Source organism: Stomoxys calcitrans, chromosome 2 (assembly GCF_963082655.1).
Source record: "Stomoxys calcitrans chromosome 2, idStoCalc2.1, whole genome shotgun sequence".
NCBI lineage: Eukaryota > Metazoa > Arthropoda > Insecta > Diptera > Muscidae > Stomoxys > Stomoxys calcitrans.
Genome location: NC_081553.1, coordinates 141,959,890 through 141,980,495, shown reverse-complemented (window position 1 = coordinate 141,980,495; position 20,606 = coordinate 141,959,890). Strand labels below are relative to the sequence as shown.

At 38.4% G+C, this 20,606-nt stretch overlaps 1 protein-coding gene across 1 annotated transcript in view; it reads right to left on the bottom strand.

The window, feature by feature from the left end:
- The window catches only part of LOC106095000 (uncharacterized), a 225,911-nt gene extending 206,415 nt beyond the window's left edge, over positions 1-19,496 (bottom strand). The window contains exon 1 of the mRNA XM_059363505.1: positions 19,259-19,496. The gene's annotated coding sequence lies outside the window, so the exon portion shown is untranslated. The remainder of the gene's footprint in view (positions 1-19,258) is intronic.
- Between the last annotated feature and the right edge of the window lie 1,110 nt (positions 19,497-20,606).

The window sequence follows — 20,606 nt, the reverse complement described above, 5'->3', positions numbered from 1 at the left end:
TTAAACAGCTCACGCACATTTCGTGTTTTGTTTCACTGTAAAACATCTTCAGTTTGGCAATGGATACGTGTATAAGCAGAATTGTCGATTTTGGAGTGAAGATCAGCCAGAAGTTGCAAAAGCCACCTATACATCCCAAAAAAGTCACAGTTTGATGCGGTTTATGGGCTGGTGGCATCATTGTGAATGGCGAGCGCTATCACTATCGTGCAAGCTCTTGCATTTTGTTACAAAAAATTCAAGATCTTGACTTGCATGTCAAGTGGTTTCAACAAGACGGTGCCACATGCCATGCAGCACGCGTAACAATGGACTTATTGAGAGGCGAGTTCGGTGAATATTTTTCTTCAATTGGGCACCTAGATCGTCCGATTTTACGAATTTAGACTTTTTCTATAAGGCTATGTTAAAGCTCATGTTTATACAGTCAAGCACGCATTGTAAAACAACATTGAAGCGTTTATTAGTGAGATACCGGCCGAAATGTTGCAAAGAATATACCATAATTGCACTTAGAGGATGGACCATTTGAGTCGCAGTCACGTTCAACATTTGCATGAAATAATCTTCAATCATTCTATTATTTGATACTATCGAATCAAATAAAGATTTCATGCATTTTTCTGAAATTTGTATTTATTTTTGAAAACCCTGCCCATAGCTCTCAAAAAATCACCCTTTATATGACAGCTATATCAAAATCTGGACCGTTTCTATGAAATTCACCAATAAGCATTAAAAAATGGTCTAAAACCAGACAATATCCTGCAAAGGAATCCCAATAAGATTTTAAGACAAACAAGTAAAAGCGCGCTAAGTTCGGCCGGGCCGAATCTTATATACCCTCCACCATGGATCGCATTTGTCGAGTTCTTTTCCCGGCATCTCTTCTTAGGCAAAAAAGGATATAAGAAAAGATTTGCTCTGATATTAGAGCGATATCAAGATATGGTCCGGTTTGGACCATAATTAAATTATACGTTGGAGACCTGTGTAAAATGTCAGCTAATTCGAATAATTGCGCCCTTTGTTGACACAAGAAGTAAAATAGAGAGATCGATTTATATGGGAGTTGTATCGGGTTACAGACCGATTCAGACCATAATATACACGTATGTTAATGGTCATGAGAGGATCCGTCGTTCCTCTAGAGGCTCAAGAAGTCAAGATCCCAGATCGGTTTATGTGGCAGCTATATCAGGTTATGAACCGATTTGAACCTTATTTGACACAGTTGTTGAAAGTAAGAATAAAACACGTCATGCAAAATTCAGCCAAATCGAATAGGAATTGCGCACTCTAGAGGCTCAAGAAGTCAAGACCAAGAACCATTTATATGGCAGCTATATCAGGTTATGGTCCGATTTGAACCATACTTGGCACTGTTGTTGGAAGTGATATCAAAACACTATGTGCAAAATTTCAGTCAAATCGGACAAGAATTGCGCCCTGTAGAGGCTTAAGAAGTCAAAACCCAAGATCGGTTTATATGGCAGCTATATCAGGTTATTGACCGATTTGAACCATACTTGGCACAGTTGTTGGTTATCATAACAAAACACGTCGTGCAAAATCTAGAGACCCAAGATCGGTTTATATGGCAGCTATATCAAAACGTGGACCGATATAGCCCATTTACAATACCAACCGACCTACACTAATAAGAAGTTTTTGTGCAAAATTGCAGGCGGCTAGCTTTACTCCTTCGGAAGTTAGCGTGCTTTCGACAGAAAGACAGACGGACGGATGGACGGACGGACATGGCTAGATCGACATAAAATGTCGCGACGATGAAGAATAAATTTATTTTATGGGGTCTCAGACGAATATTTCGAGTAGTTACAAACAGAATGACGAAATTAGTATACCCCCCATTCTATGGTGGAGGGTATAACAAGTAAATGCGTGCTAAGTTTCCGAATCTTGGAAACCCTTTGACATGGATTCTGCTAAAAATGTATACGAAATAAATTTAGTTGAAGGGCATTAATTTATTCTACATACCAAACTTCTGTCAAACCAGTAAAAATTAAAACTTCTAGGAACCGAAAAACGATGATCGAGAGACCGATTGTACTGTCAAAATCAGTCTATCAGGTTATAGACGGATTTGGCCCGTATTTGGAACTGTTATTGGAAGTCGTAAAAAAACACCGCATGCAAAATTTTAGCCCAATCGGACAAAATTTGCGGTTTGTAAGGACTTAAGAAGTCAAATCGGGAGATCGGTTTATATGGGAGCTATATCACGTTATAGACCGTACTTGGTACAGGTGTTGAAAGTCATACCGGAACACATTATTCAAAATTTCCGCCACATCGGATAAAAATTAAAGCTTGTAAGGGCTCAGGGTCAAATCGGGAGATCGGTTTATATGGAAGCTATATCAGGTTAAATCCCGATTTGGACCGTACTATGCACACTTATTAGATGTCATAACGGAACACTGTATGCAAAATTTCAGCCAATTCTGGAGATTGGTTTATATGGGAGCTATATCAGTTTAAAGACCTCTTTGAACCGTACTAAACACAGTTGTTGAAGATCATAACGGAACACTATATGCAAAATTGCAGCGAAATCGGATAAAAATTGCGGCTTGTAAGTGCTCAAGACGTCAAATAGGAAGATCGGTTTATACGGGAGCTATATCAGGTTATAGACCAATTTGGGACTTGCTTGACACAGTTATTAGAGGTCATAACTGAAAACTACATGCAAAATTTCGGCATATTTATATGGGAGCTATATCAGGTTATAGACCAATTTGGGGCTTCCAGGGGCTTAAGAAATTAATTCGGGAGGCCGTTTTATATGGGATCTATATCAGGTGATAAACCGATGTGAACCGTACTTGGCACATTTGTTGGAAGTAATAACGGAACACTGCGTGCGAAATTTCAGTCAAATCGGACAAAAATTGCGTCTTCCAGGGGCTTAAGAAATGAAATTGGGAGATCGGTTTATATGCACCCAGAGAAATCATTGGTTAAAATTCGATTATAACAACTCAAAGATTATAATGTCAAAACAATTTCAATTGTTTGAAACACAGTTTGGTTATTTTCACAATTAAGTACTACTATCCTTACCACACACAATAAATAGGGTTAAAAGAAGATGCTACTAACCAATATATCAGTTCCATCAATCATTTCCATAAATAATATATTTATTTTGCTTCTGCCTATCCCACCAACCCCCGGCAGGCCAATTTTTGTATACCCTCCACCTTAGGATGGGGTGTATAATAATTTCTAGTTTGTAACTACTCGAAATATTCGTCTGAGACCCCATAAAGTATATATATTGATCGTCACGATATTTTATGTCGATCTAGCCATGTCCGTCCGTCTTTCCGTCCGTCCATCCGTTCGTCCGTCTGTTTGTCGAAAGCACGCTAACTTCCGAAGGAGTAAAGCTAGCCGCCTGAAATTTTGCACAAATACTTCTTATTAGTCCATGTTTTGATATAGCTGCCATATAAACCGATGTTGGGTCTTGACTTCTTGAGCCTCTAGAGTGCGCAATTCTTATCCGATTGGGATGAAATTTTGCACGACGTGTTTTGCTATGATATCCAACAACTGTGCCAAGTATGAATCAAATCGGTCCATAACCTGATATAGCTGTCATATAAACCGATCTAAGGTCTTGACTTCTAGAGCCCCTAGAGTGCGCAATTCTTATCCGATTTGGCACAAATTTTGTACAACGGCTCCTCCCATGGCCTTCAACATACGTGTGCAATATGGTCAGAATCGATCTAAAGCTTGATACAGCTCCCATATAAACCGATCGCGCGATTTCGCTTCTTGAGCCCCGAATCGGACTATAACTTGATGTAGCTGCTCCTACGTCCTTATTCATTATACTGTGTTTGCCTAAACACAGATACAGCGCAAAGAACTCGACAGATGCGACCATGGTGGAGATTCGGCCCGGCCGAACTCAGCACGCTCTTACTTGTTGTTGTTATTATACCCTCCACCATAGGGTGGGGTATACTAATTTCGTCATTCTGTTTGTAACTCCTCGAAATATTCGCCTAAGACCCCATAAAGTATATATATTTTTGATCGTCATGACATTTTAAGTCGAGCTAGCCATGTCCGTCCGTCTGTCCGTCCGTCCGTTTGTCTGTCGAAAGCACGCTAAATTTCGAAGGAGTAAATCTAACCGCTTGAAATTTTGCACAAATACTTCTTATTAGTGTAGGTCGGTTGGGATTGTAAATAGGTGATATCGGTCCACGTTTTGATATAGTTGCCATATAAACCGATCTGGGATCTTGACTTCTGGAGCCGCTAGAGGGCACAATTCTTATCCGATTTGGCTGAAATTTTGCATGAGGTGTTTTGTTATGATTTCCAACAACTGTGCTGAGCATGGTTGAAATCTGTCCATAACCTGATATATCTGTCATACAAACCTATCTGGGGTCTTGACTTCTTGAGCCACTAAAGGACGCAATTATTATCTGTTTTGGCTGAAATTTAGCATGATGTGTTCTGTTATGACTTCCAACAACTGTATTAAGAATGGGTCAATTCGGTCCATAACCTGATATAGCTGCCATATATATCGATCTGGGGTCTTGATTTCTTGAGCCACTAGAGGACGTAATTATTATCCGATTTAGTTGAAATTTAGCATGAGGTGCTTTGTTATGACTTTCAATAACTATGCTTAGGATAGTTCAAATGGGTCTATAACCCGACATAGCTTCCATATAAATGGATCTGGGTCCACTGGAGGGCGAACTTATTATCCGATTCAACTGAAATTTTGTACAACGGCTTCTCTTATGACCTTTAACATACTTGTCGAAAATGTCATGAATCGGCTTATAGCCTAATGCAGCTCCCCTATAAACCGATCTCCCTATTTAACTTCTAAGTGCCCAATTCTCACTAGATTTAGCTGAAATTTTACACAATGACTTCTACTATGGTCTCCAATTTTCAGTTCAATAATGGTCCGAAATGAACCATAACTGCCTAAAAAGAGATTTCGTGGCAAGAGCTCGACAAATACGATCCATGGTGGAGGGTGTATAAGATTCGGCCCAGCCGAACTTAGGACGCTTTTACTTGTTTTCTATTGCGATTGTGAAGCAAGTTGTCTTAAAGAGTCTTATTTAAATTCAGATGTGTGCTGATGATTTTTCTTGGTCGAAAATGAAATCGAGATACGGAAAGCCACTCAAATGCTTCGAGCAAAACACACTTCTGCTGACTTTTTAATGTTTTTTGCTCTGCTAGTCTTTGAATTGAAAACATTAAACAATGGTCTAAAGCCGGACAGTGTCCTGCAATGGAATCGCAATTCACCAATAATATTAAAATTCATAAGAAAATCCATTCTGCCAAATTTCGCGAGAATCGGAATAATACCCTGTACCACAATTGTGGTGTAAACTATAAATAAGAAAAGAATCTGTCAAAAGAACAATTGGTTTTAATACATCAATTCTAGGGGCTTTTCTATTTTTTAATTTTTCATTAAATATTGCACATATTCTTTATTGGAAAACGCTATTTCGGCGTCATCGACAAATTGATTTTGGAGCCAGTTTAAACGTTCCAATACAGCACGATCTGAGGTTGGGTTATTTCGTCGTAAAATTCAAAAGTATTAGAAATTTCATTTGACATCTGGTCGTTGTTGTATACAGCAACGCCAACCATTGAAAAGATTTCTTCATTGCTTTCGTTAACAACAACAAGTAAAAAAGCGTTAAGTTCGGCCGGGCCGAACATTGGATACCCACCACCTCAGAAATACAATTAAACCACCTTTCATCAAAATCCGGTGAAAATTGTCCCATAGCAGTTATATCAAAATATTTTCCGATTTGGACCAAATACTTATAAGTACAAGTCATTGTTCAATTGTGTATAACAATATATTAGTCTTTTAAGTAGCTTTATCTAAAAATAAACCGATCTGAACCATATACGACACGGATGTCGAAAAGCCTAACATTAGTCACTGTGTCAAATTTCAGTGAATTCGGATTATAAATGCGCCTTTTATGGGGCCAAAACTTTAAATCGAGATATCGGTCTATATGACAGCTATATCCAAATCTGAGCCGATTTGGGCCAAGTTTGAGAAAAATGACGAAGCGCTTAACCTAACTCACTGCCCTGAATTTCGGCGACATCGGACAATAAATGCGCCTTTTATGGGCCCAAAAACCTGAAATCGAGAGATCAGTCTATATGGTAGCTATATCCAAAACTGGACCGATCTGCGCCAAGATGAGGGATATCAAAGGGCCTAATACAAATCACTGTCCAAAATTTCATCAAAATCGGATAATAAATGTGCCTTTTATGGGCCCAAGACCCTAAATCGGAGAATCGGTCTATGGGGCAGCTATACCAAATCTGAACCGATCTGAGCCAAATTGACGAAGGATGTCGAAGAGACTAACACAACTCTCTGTCCCAAATTTCAGCAAAATCGGATAATAAATGTGGCTGTTATGGGCCTAAAACCCTAAGTCGACAGACCGGTCTATATGGCAGCTATATCAAAATATAAACCGATCTGGACCAAATTAACGAAGGATGTCGAAGCAAAATCGGATAATAAATGTGGCTGTTATGGGCCTAAGACCCTAAGTCGACAGATCGGTCTATATGGCAGCTATATCCAAATATAAACCGATCTGGACCAAATTAACGAAGGATGTCGAAGGGTATAAAGCAACTCACTGTCCCGAATTTCAGCAAAATCGGATAATAAATGTGGCTTTTATGGGCCTAAGACCCCAAATCGGAGGATCGGTCTATATGGCAGCTATAACCAAATCTGAACCGATCTAGGCCAAATTAACGAAGGAAGTCGAAGGACCAAGCACAACTTACTGCCCCAATTTTCAGCAAAATCGGATAATTAAATGTGGCTTTTATGGGTCTAAGACCCTAAATCGGAAGATCGGTCTATATGGAAGCTATATCCAGATCAGACCGACAGACATTAAAATCGGATAATAAATGTGGCTTTTATGGGCCTAAGACCCTAAATCGGCGGATCGGTCTATATGGAGGCTATATGAAGATATGGTCTGATATCGCCCATCTTCGAACTTAACCTTCTAATGGACAAAAAAAATCTATGCAAAATTTCAGCTCAATATTTCTATTTTTAAAGACTGTAGCGCGATTTCAACAGACAGACTGACAGACGGACGGACATGTCTAGATCGTTTTAGATTTTTACGCTGATCAAGAATATATATACTTTCTAGCTGACCCGGGCCCGCTTCGCTGCGCCTTCTTTTACTTTATATGGAACAAAAGTTTCCTTTGAATATTTATTTTCGACAATTATAGAGCTTTTAGTGAAATACCATGCTACGAAAATAGTATATCACTTGACTAACAATTTAACAATATAAGTGCCTTTGTTCGAATCCCATATGATCTTTGTTGGTCTACGAATTTAAGTTTGGATGTAAGGTGTACTCCGTTCTTAAAATACTTTATTTCAGCCCCCTACTCTCATGATATCTGATTTAGGGGTGTTTTCGGAAGTAAGGTTGATCCCAGGCACTTGTCCTAAAAAAATATCAGCATCGTGCTCTTCTTTCAAAAACCATTTATTTAAACCCCATATTGCCATTGGTTTAGGGGAGTTTACACGATGAGGCGTCCCCCAAACACATGGCCCAAAATAGGTTATCGAATTCGTTTTCTAATCTTAAATATCACATATTGGCACGGTCGAAAATTTTTTACCCTTTGCGGGGTGTATTGGGGAAGGGGTGATTCCCTAAATACATGGTGCTACATTTGGATATCAAATTCGTATTCTACTCCCAAATACCTTCATTGGAGCCCCATTTTGCGATGGTCACTAAAAAATTGCTGTTTGTGGGGTATTTTGGGTAGGAATAGACCCCCAGAAAATTGGTCCCGAAAATGGGTATCAATTCCTACTCTACCCCCCAATACCTTTCATTTAAGCTCCACATTGACATGGTCGGTAAAAATGCCCGATTAGGGGTGTTTTGGGGAATGAGGTGGTCCCCCAAACACTAAGCCCGGAAAATACATCAGCAACGTGCTCTATTTTCATATATCTATATATCATTTATTTTAACCCCATATTGCCATTGCCCTTAAAAATTAGATACCAAATTTGTTTTCTAATCTCATCCGCTAGTCAGTTGGCCCCTAATGTTGATATCAGATACAAAACACCCCTAAATCTGACATATTTTCCGACCATGGCAATATGTAACTCAAATTAAAGGTATTTGCGAGTAGAATACGAATCTGATATCCAAATGTGGGACCACGTTTCTGGGGTCCATCCCTTCCCCAAAACACCCCCCAAACAGGACTTATTTACTGACGATGGGAATATGGGGCGTAAATAAAAGGTATTTGAGTGTAGAATTAGAATTTGATATCCAAATATGGGACCAAGTGTTTGGGGGGCAGACTCTCCCCAAAAACCTACCCCAAAAGGGGCATATTTACGACCATAGCCACAAGGGGCTCAAATGAAAGGTCTTTGGGAGTAAAGCACAAATCTGATATCAATATTCCGGAAAAGTCTATGGGGCCACCCCAAACCACAACACCACCCATCCCCCAAAACACCCCTATATCGGACATATTTACCGGTCACGGCAATATGGGACTCATATGAAAGGTATTTGCGAGTAGAATACGAATCTGATATCCAAATGTGGGACCACGTTTCTGGGTGTCCACCCCTTCCCCAAAACACCCCCCAAACAGGACTTATTTACTGACCATGGGAATATGGGGCTTAAATAAATGGTTTTTGAGTGTAGTATCAGAATCTGATATCTAAATATGGGACCAAGTGTTTGGGGGGCCGCCTCTCCCTAAAAACATCCCCCAAAGGGGGCAAATTTACGACCATAGCAATATGGGGCTCAAATGAAAGGTCTTTGGGAGTAAAGCACGAATTTGATATCAATATTTGGGAAAAGTGTCTATGGGGCCACCCCACCCCCACAACACCCACCCAAATAGTAAGTATTTTCTGACTATTGCAGTATGAGGCTCGAATAAGAGCGTTTTTAAAGTGGAACACGAATCCAATATATATTTTCAAGGCCAACTCACTGAGTGGCCGCCTATCCCCCAAAACACCGCCCAAGCCGGTCATTTTTGCCGACTATGGAAATATGGAGCTCAAATGAAAGGTACTTGTGTGTTTTGGGGCTTGGGGTGGTCCCCTAGCACTTGGTCCGACAATTCGATATCAGATACGTTTTCTTATCCTAAAAACCTTTCATTTCATACCGTCTGTCTGCTTTCGACAGACAGACGGAAGAACGGACGGACAGACGGCGGATGGACGGACGGACGGACAGACGGACGGACGGACAGACGGACGGACATGGCTAGATCGACATAAAATGTCACGACGATCAAGAATATATATAATTTATGGGGTCTCAGACGAATATTTCGAGTAGTTACAAACAGAATGACGAAATTAGTATACCCTCCTATGGTGGAGGGTATAAAAAAGATTTGCTCTTTCTAGTTTTAAGTTATGTCAACAAATATTTTTGTTTATTCTACATATTCTAGGCAACAAAATCAGCTCGGAGATTTTTAAAATCATAAAAAAGCTTGAAGGGGATGGGGATCATTTGAATATTAACTCATCATTAACATATACATAACGATGTTAGTGTAAATAAATACATAAATATTTTAATTCGATAATAATTAATTGCAAATATAACATTGTTCTCTTAATTTCGCTAAGGAGTATTTAATATTTCTTTCAAGTATATGCAACTGTTCAGCAAAATAAAATTAGCTCAATCATCAAAGCAGAAAAAGGCATTTTAATCCCCACCACCGAAGGATGGGGGTATATTCATTTTGTCATTCCGTTTGCAACACATCGAAATATCCATTTCCGACCCTATAAAGTAAATATATATATTATTGATCAGCGTAAAAATCTAAGACGCTCAAGACATGTCCGTCGTCTGTCTGTTGAAATCACGCTACAGTGTTTAAAAATAAAGATATTGTGCTGAAACATTGCACAGATTCTTTTTTGTTCATATATATCGGACTATATCTTGATATAGCCTCCATATAGACCGATCCGCCAATTTGGGGTCTTAGGCCCATAAAAGCCACATTTATTATCCGATTTTGCTGAAATTTAGAAGAATGAGTTGTGTTAGGCTTTTAGACATCCTTCTTCAATTTGGTCCTGATCGGAGATTTGGATATAGCTGCCATATAGACCGATCCCTCTAATTAAGGTTTTGGGCCCATAAAAGGCGCATTTATTGTCCGATGTCGCCGAAATTTGGGATAGTGAGTTAAGTTAAGCCCCTTGACATACATTTGCAATATGGCAGAGATCGGTCTAGATTTGGATATAGCTGCCATAAACACCGATCTCTCGGTTTTAGGTTTTGGGGCCATAAAAAGCGCATTTATTGTCCGATATCTCGAGTTGAATTTTTGGCCTAAAAAAAGCCGCATTTCTAGTCCGATTTAACTGAAATTTGACAAAGTGACTTATGTTAAGCTTTTCGGCATCCGTGTCGTATATGGTTCAGATCGGTTTATTTTTAGATATAGCTACTAGTTTGTTATACACAATTGAACAATGACTTGTATTTATTAGTATTTGGTCTAAATCGGAACATATTACGATATAACTGCCATGGGACATAAGGCATGCAATTTTCACTGGATTTTGATGAAAGGTGGTTTACATATATATCCGCGGTGGTGGGTATCCAAAGTTCGGCCCAGCCGAACTTGACGCCTTTTTACTTGCTAATGTTGAGGTTGGCTAATTTTACCTAGAAATCGCAGCAGCCTTATTTTCAAACCGAGTAGTTTTCTTGTAAGAATACGGATTTCTTTTCCTTAAAAATACAATGTCCTTTCATTAAGTTGCAGCAAACTTTAATCCATTTTCATTTTTGCATTAAATTAAGGGACTAACATCGTTAATTCAAGCCTGCCCATCCTAAGGGTTCAAATGGAAAATAACTATGACTTCAGTATTAATTTCTTTGTGTTAATGATTCGTGATCTTTATGCCCACCACCGAATGATGGGGATATATAATTACTTTGTCATTCCGTTTGCAACACATCGAAATATCCATTTCCGACCCTTTAAAGATAATATATATTCTTGATCAGTGTAAAAATCATGTCCGTCCGTCTGTGCATTGAAATCACGCTGCAGTCTTTAAAAGTAGTGATATTGAGCTGAAATTTTGCACAGATTTTTTTTGTCCATACGCGGGTTCAGTTCGAGGATGGGCTGTATCGGACTATATCTTGATGTAGCCCCCATATAGACCGATCCGCCGATTTAGGGTCTTAGGCCCATAAATGCCAAATTTATTATCCGATTTTGCTGAAATTTGAGTTGTGTTAGGCCCTTCCACATCCTTCTTCAGTTTGACCCAGATCGGTGCAGATTTGGATATAGCTGCCATGTAGATCGTTTCGCAGATTTAGGGACTTAAGTTCATAAAAGCCACATGTTTCATCCGATTTTGCTGAAATTTGGGACAGTGAGTTGGCTAGGTCCTTTGACATCCATCTTCAATTTGGCCCAGATCACTCCAGACATGGATAGAGCTGCCATATAGACCGATCTCTCGATTTAAGGTCTTCTGCCCATAAAAACCGCATTTATTGTCCGATTTTGCTGAAATTTACGACATTGAGTTGTGTTAGGCCCTTCGACATCCTTCGTCAATTGGCTCAGATTGGTTCAGATTTCGATATAGCTGCCATATAGACCGATCCTCCGATTTGGGGTCTTATAGACTGTTCTTTTGATTTAAGGTTTTGGGCCATAAAAGGCGCATTTATTGTCCGATGTCGCCGAAATTTGGGACAGTGAGTTTAGGTAAGTCCCTTGATTTACTTCTGCAATGTGGCACAGATCGGTCCAGATTTGGATACAGCTGCCATATAGACCGATCTCTCGGTTTTAGGTTTTGGGGCCATAAAAGGCCTATTTTTTGTTCAATGTCGCTGAAATTTGAGACAGTGAAATGTTTTAGGCTCTTCGACGTTCTTCTTCAATTTGGCCAAGATTAGAATAAAGTTGCCATATAGACCAATCTCTCGAATTAAGGTCTTGAGTCCTTCGTTGCGTGCGTTGTGTTAGGCTCTTCGACATTTTTCTGCAACTTGGCCCAAATCGGTTCACATTTGAATATGGCTGCCATGTAGACCGATATCTCGATTTAAAGTCTTGGCCCTGTGAAATGCGCATTTATAATCCGATTTCACTGAAATCTGACACAGTGACTTATGTTAAGCTTTTCGACATCCGTCTCGTATATGGTTCAGATCGGTTTATTTTTAGATATAGCTACTAGAAAGACCAATATTTTATTATACACAATTGAACAATGACTCGTACTTATTAGTATTTGGTCCAAATCGAAACATATTTCGATATAGCTGCTATGGAGCATAAAGTATGCATTTTTCACCGGATTTTGACGAAAGATAGTTTACATATATACCTTAGGTGGTGGGAATCAAAATTTCGGCGCAGCCGGACGCTTTATTACTTGTTTTTTTTGAAAACGTCGTGTACTTGGTTTATATCCACATTACGTCTTTTATGCTAGGACGCAATCCTTGTTTATAAGTTGCATATCTTTGACTCGAAATTATTTCCAAAATTCTAAAATTAAGGACAAAATCTTTAAGTTTGTGTAAACTTTCTTTGAGTGTATTTGTCACAGTTGTTGGAGGTTGTAGGAGGAGTCATTGTGCAAAATAATAGCAAAATCGGATAATAATTGCGCCCTTTGGGGACTCAAGAAGTCAAATCGATGGATCGGTTTATATGCGAGCTATATCTAAATCTGAACCGATATGGTCCTTTTACAATCTCCAATGGCCTACAGCAATAAAAAGTATCCGTTGGACCTCAAGTGTGATTTCGGCAGACAGAAGTATGTATTATTTATGTCTTCATAGCAACTATATCGAAATATGGTCCGATTTGGACCAAATTCAAGCCGGACATTGAGTGGTCTATTAAGTACAAATCATTATTCAATTTTGTAAAACAAAATATTAGGCTTTTTTGTAGCTATATCCACATATAGACCGATCTGGGCCAAATTATAGAAGGATTTCGAAGGCCCTAATACAACTAACTGTCCCAAATTGCAGCAAAATCGGATATTACATGCGGCTTTTATGGGCCTAAGACCCTAAATCGGCGGACCGGCCTATGTGGCAGCTATATCCAAATCTGGACCGATCTGGGCCAAATTGAAGAAGGATGTCGAAGGGCCTATTACAACCCACTGTCGCAAATTTTAACAAAACAGGATTATAAATGCAGCTTTTATGAGCCTAAGACCCTAAATCGGCGGATCGGTCTATATATCAAAAGATAGTCCGATATAGCCCATCTTCGAACATAACATGTTTATGGACAAAAAAAGAATTTGTGCAAAGTTTCAGCGCAATGTCTCTATTTTAAAACACTGTAGCGTGATTTCAACAGACAGACGGACGGACATGGCTAGATCGTCTTAGATTTTTACGCTGATCAAGAATATATATATTTTTGGTTTTATTGTATCTTAATTTATTCTTAACCAAGGTATGAAGTCGTTTGATCGTCCATTTCGACCACAGTGCGCCGGTGATGTTGTTTCGAATTACGTTTATACCCTCCACCATGGGATGGGGGTATACTTATTTCGTTATTCTGCTTGTAACTCCTCGAAATTATCGTCTAAGATATTCTAGATCTTCATGACATTTTAAGACAATCAAGCTATGTCCGTCCGTCAGTATGTCTGTCGAAAGCACGATAACGTTCGAAGAAGTAAAGCAAGCCGGTTGACATTTTGCACAAATACTTCCTCTTAGTGTAGGTCAGTTGGGATTGTTAATGGACAATATCGGTCCATGTTTTGATATAGCTGCCATATAAACCGATCTTGGATCTTGAATTCTTGAGCCACTAGAAGCCGCAATTCTTATCCGATTTAGCTGAAATTTTGCATGACATATTTTGTCATGACTTTCAACAACTGTGATAAGAATGGTTCAAATTGGTCCATAACCTGATAACTCTGCCATAAAAACCGATCTGGGGTCCTGACTTCGTAGTTCAGTAGATGGTGCAATTATTATCTGAATTGGATGAAATTTTGCACGATGTGTTTTGTTATGACTTTTAAATACTGTGCTAAGTATGGTTCACATCAAACCATAACTTGGCATAGCTGCCATATAAACCGATCTGGGATCTTGAATTCTTGAGACTCTACAGAGAGTAATTCCTATCCGATTTGGATGAAATTTTGCATAACGTGTTTTGTTATGACTTCAACAAACTGTGTTAAGAATGGTTCAAATGGGTCCATAACTTGATATAGCTGCCATATAAACCGATCTGGGGTCTTGATTCCTTTAGCCACTAGAGCGCGCAATTATTGTCTGATTTGGCTGAAATTATGCATGAGGTGTTTTGTTATGACTTTCAAATACTGTGCTAAGTATGGTTCAAATCAAACCATAACCTGGTATAGCTGGTATATAAGCCGATCTGGAGTCTTAACTTCTTATTATTATCAATTATTATTTTGCATGAGGTGGTTTGTTATGACTTTCAATAACTGTCCTAAGCATGGTTAAAATCGGTATATAACCTGGCATTGCTGCCATATAAACCGATCTGGGATCTTGATTTCTTGATCCTCTAAATTGCGCTATTATTATCCGTTACGGCTGACATTTTGTACAACGTCTTCCCCCATGACCTTCAACATATGTGTCGAATATGGCATGAGTCGGTTTATAGCCTGATACAGCTCCCGATCTCCATATTTTACTTTTTCAATCCCTAAAGGGCGCATTCTTACTAGATTTTTTGAAATTTTACACAATGACTTCTAATATGGTCTCCAATATGGTCCGAAATGAACCATAACTTGATATAGGTTCAATAACATAGCTATTCTTTTCTTTTATCCTTTGTTTGCCTAAACAAAGATACCGCGAAAAGAGCTCGACCAATGCGATCCATGGTGGAGGGTATTAAAGATTCAGCCCGGCCGAACTTTGCTCGATTTTACTCGTTTTTATACCCTCCACCACCAGGATAAGGGTATACTAATTTCGGCATTCTGTTTGTAACACCTCGAAATATGCGTCTAAGACCCCATGAAGTAAATATATTCTTGATTGTCAAGTCTTTTTAAGTCGATCTAGCCATGTCCGTCCGTCTGTCTGTCGAAAGCACGCTAACTTTTGAAGGAACAAAGCTAGCCGCTTTAAATTTTGCACAAATACTTTATATTAGTGTAGGACGGTTGGTATTGTAAATGGGCCAAATTGGTCCTTGTTTTGATATAGCTGCCATATAAACCTATCTTGTGTCTTGATTTCTTGAGCCTCTAGAGGTCGCAATTATTATCCGATTTGCCTGAAATTTTGCATGTAGTGTTTTGTTATGACTTCCAATAACTGTGTTTAGTATGGCGTAAATCGGTATAGGACCTGATATAGCTGCCACAAAAACCGATCTGGGATTTTGTCTTCTTGTGCCTCTAGAGGGCGGAATTCTCACCCGATTTGGCAGACATTTTTTGTACAACGGCTTCTCTCATGACTTTCAACATACGTGTCTAATATGAATCGATAAATGGCTTGATACAGCTCTTATATAAACTTATCTCCCGATTTTGCTTCTTGAGCTCCTACAAGGCGCAATTCTTATCCGAATGAACTGAAATATTACACAGTGACTTCTGCAGTGTTCAGCATTCATTTATGGTCCGAATCGGACTACAACTTGATATAGCTCCAATAGCATAACAGTTCTTCTTTAATATTCTATGTTTGTCTAAAAAGAGATACCGCGCATAGAACTCGACAAATGCGATCAATGGTGGAGGGCATATAAGATTCGGCCCGGCCGACCTTAGCACGCTCTTACTTGTTTTATTTTCAATTTTGCTTGTGTTTTGTTTTTTTCTTTTCTATTACTTGCTATACCCACCACCATAGGAGGGGGGTATACTAAACTTGTCATTCCGTTTGTAACACCTCGGAATACCCGTCTAGGACTTGTAAGAGCTCAAGACCACATAAGGTATATATATTCTTGATCGTCTTGACGCTCAGAGTCTATCTAGCCATGTACGTCCGTCTGTCAAAATCACGATAGCGCTTGAAATTTTGCACATATACTTAATATTGATGTAGGTTTTTGGGATTGCAAATGTGTCATATCGGTTGAGATTGAGATATAGCTCCCATATAAACCAATCTTCCGATTTGATTTCTTGAGCTCCTGCAAGCTGCAATTTTTGTCTGATTTGGCTGAAGATTTAGATATAGCTCTCATATAAACCGATCTTCCGATTTGATTTCTTGAGCCCCTGCAAGCCGCAATTTTTGTCTGATTTGGCTGAAACTTTTCATGCCGTGTTCTGTTTTGACTTCCAACAACTTTGGTAAGTACGGTCCAAGTCGGTGTATAACCTGATATAGCTCCCATATAAACGGATCTCCCGATTTGACTTCTTGAGCTCTTACAAGCCGCAATTTTTGTTCGATTTGCCTGAAATTTTGCATGTAGTGTTTTGTTTTAACTTCTAACAATTCTGCTGACATGCGGTGTACTGTTAGGACTTCCATATTCCACCAGCTCCCATATAAAGCGGTCTCTCGATCATCCTTGTTCAGTTTCTAGAAGCTTTAATTTTTGCTGGTTTAACAGGAGTTTCGTATTTGGAACAAAATTATGCCCTTCGACTAAATTTTTTTTTTATACCCTCCACCATAAGATGGGGGGTATACTAATTTCGTCATTCTGTTTGTAACTACTCGAAATATTCGTCTGAGACCCCATAAAGTATATATATTCTTGATCGTCACGAAATTTTATGCCGATCTAGCCATGTCCGTCCGTCTGTCCGTCCGTCCGTCCGTCCGTCCGTCCGTCCGTCCGTCCGTCTGTCTGTCGAAAGCACGCTAACTTCAGAAGGAGTAGAGCTAGCCGCTTGAAATGTTGCACAAATACTTCTTATTAGTGTAGGTCGGTTGGTATTGTAAATGGGCCATATCGGTCCATGTTTTGATATAGCTGCCATATGAACCGATCTTGGGTCTTGACTTCTTGAGCCTCTAGAGTGCGCAATTCTTATCCGATTGGAATGAAATTTTGCACGAAGTATTTCGTTACGATATCCAACAATTATGCCAAGTATGGTTCAAATCGGTTCATAACCTGATATAGCTGCCATATAAACCGATCTTGGGTCTTGACATCTTGAGCCTCTAGAGTGCGCAATTCTTATCCGATTTGAATGAAATTTTGCACGACGTGTTTGGGTATGATATCCAACAATTGTGCCAAGTATGGTTTAAATCGGTTCATAACCTGATATAGCTGCCATATAAACCGATCTTGGGTCTTGACTTCTTGAACCTCTAGAAGGCGCAAATCTTATCCGATTGGAATGAAATTTTGCACGACGTATTTTGTTATGATATCCAACAATTGTGCCAAGTATGGTTCAAATCGGTTCATAATCTGGTATAGCTGTCATAAAAACCGATCTTGGGTCTTGACTTCTTGAGCCTCTAGAGGGCGCAATTATCGTCCGATTTAACTAAAATTTTGCACGTAGTGTTTTGGTATTACTTTCAACAACTATGCTAAGTATGATTCAAATCGGATAATAATCTGGTATAGCTGTCATATAAACCGATCTTAGATCTTGACTTCTTGAGCCAAGTGATAGCGCAATTCTCATCCGATTTGGCTGAAATTTTGCATGAGGTGTTTTGTTATGACTTCCAATAACTGTGCTAAGTATGGCGTAAATCAACATAGAACCTGATATAGCTGCCATATAAACCGATCTTGGGTCTTGACTTCTCGAACCTCTAGAGGGCGCAATTCTCATCCGATTTGGCTGAAATTTTGTACAAGGCCTTCTCTCACGACCTTCAATATACGTGTTTAGTATGGTCTGAATCGATCAATAGCTTGATACAGCTCCCATATAAACCTGTCTCCCGATTTTGCTTCTTGAGCCCTTACAAGGCACAATTCTTATCCGAATGAACTGAAATTTTACACAATGGCTTCTACAATGTCAATCAGCATTCAATTATGGTCCGAATCGGACTATTACTTGATATAGCGCCAATAGGATAACAGTTCTTATTCAATATTCTATGTTTGTCTAAAAAGAGATACCGCGCATAGAACTCGACAAATGCGATCAATGGTGGAGGGTATATAAGATTCGGCCCGGCCGAACTTAGCACGCTCTTACTTGTTTTTTATAATTTTTTTTCAGAATCCATGGTGGTGGGTTCCCAATATTCGGCCCGGCCGAACTTAGCACGCTTTTACTTGTTTTATTGTTCTTCTCACTTGTTTTTCGTTCGCATAGAGGATATAAAAGCATATTTTGGGCATTAAACGTAGAGGTTTTACTTGATAGTAAGCCGATGTTTGACGCTCACATTATCGAAGGAATTTGATAGCCCTTACTTGTCTAAACGTCTCTATACATCTCTTGTCAGTCCGACGTTCGAATATGCGTCCGTCATATGGTCTCCTAATCACCGATGCCATATAGACAAGATCGAATCAGCTCAGAAATATTTCCCGATTTTTGCTCTTAGTGGACTGGGATGGGACAATTTGAAACTCATAGAATTGCCTTCACTTGAACATACGCGCAATGTGCCATTTTCATGTAAAAGTTCATTAATGGGGAAATCAACTTTCAAAACTTGACAAACAGAAATAGCTTTAATGTCCCTTCAAGACCACCAAGGAACTTTATTCCTCTTAACCTACCGATTTTGTAAAATAATTGTCAACTAAATATTCCATTTAATATCCTTTAAAATTAAACGAATTACAAATTTTATTCCTATTCTTACCCGGATATGGATTTTTGCTGTGTCGTCTAAATTAACACTAAATACATCCCGAAATGTACTAAACAGATGTAGCCACCATTTTTGACCATTTAATAATTGGACTTATTTGTGTTTAAGCCAAAATGTATTTTGGTCGGCACTCAAGGTTCGGCTTAGCCAACTTATTCCGTGTTTTCTTGTTACCAGCGTAAATATCAAAATTATACATGTAGTATTGCTATTCAGTGTATGCTCATAAGTGTGTCGCAAAATCTGATCTGAGTTGAATACTATGAAAAATTAAAAAAAACAAATAATTTCCTCACCTTATATTTAACCTCAAAGGCCGAATGTCGAAAGAAAATCAAATCTTAATCGTGCGTCGATTTGTTTTCCTCAATGGATGAAGCCCATTTGTCTTCAAAAATAAGGTACCAATTGAAAAGGTTTATATTCATTCCCCATTGTTTTTATTATTTTATCGATTTTGATCACTCGGAGATTTAAGTGTACTAAATGACATCGTCAGTTACTCTTTTTGGAACTTTGCTCTAATAGTTTGATTTGTAAATGTAACACAAATAATGTTTTATTGGTTTCTATTGCTCTTATTCGTTCAATGATATATTGTTATATGCAAACTAAATATTTATTATTTCATACGTTCTTCGACTCCAATGATTAAGCAACAATAAACAGAATGGTACAAAATCGAAGTGAATGAAATACTAGCCCGAAAGCGTAATTTTATTTCGATGTTAACAAAATTGCCAATTTGTATGGGGACGACACTGTTTATAAAAATATCCACTTTAAAGCTTGATTAATATGTCAGAAATATTTTTCAAAACTGTCAGTTACAATTATACATATTTTGCATAATAAATCACTATGAAACAAAAAATAATAAAAACACGTATGTGTGTGTGTGTATGTGTTACACTACATTTTATGTTGCTACAAAGTAAAGGTTCGAACGTCATAGACAAATATAAATTCTAAACACACGTCTATACACATACATTCTTAAATATGTTGCAACATCATAAATCATATTCTTATATCAAGTACATATATAAGGGAGGGTCAATTTATTTTCTTTTTAATCATATAGAAAAACGTAAACTTAATGAAATTCTAAGAAACTTCTCCGATAAAACCATGTAATCCAAAATTAAATCCTAATCCGTGCCTCTTGACTTGAAAATGTAAATGCCTGCCTTTGCCAGAAAAATAAATGCTCGAAATACAATAATAGCTTTTCCAAGTTGAGAGGCGATTTTTTTACTTAAGTAACATGATTTGTTCGGAGAAGTTTCATAGAACTTCATTTAGATTACATGCAAATCAACCCGCTCTAATATATTTGAATATAGTATATATATTAGAAGCATTTCACGCTTACACACATATGTAGATACAAATATTTATTAAAGGATAGGGTTGGGTAGATTCGTGTCACACAAAGAGTTTAGTAAAGAGAGCATTGAAATAAAAGGCAAAAAAGTAGAATCCTTTCGACAAAAAGGTAGATCTACTCTTAATATTAAAAAATATTGTAAGATTGGTTCATGGAGGAAATTTAAATGAGAATTTACTTAAGCATTTCCGCAGTTTTTATACCGTACGCCTCTGCTGTGGTTCACATTATTATAACTTGGTGCATTTGCTTGT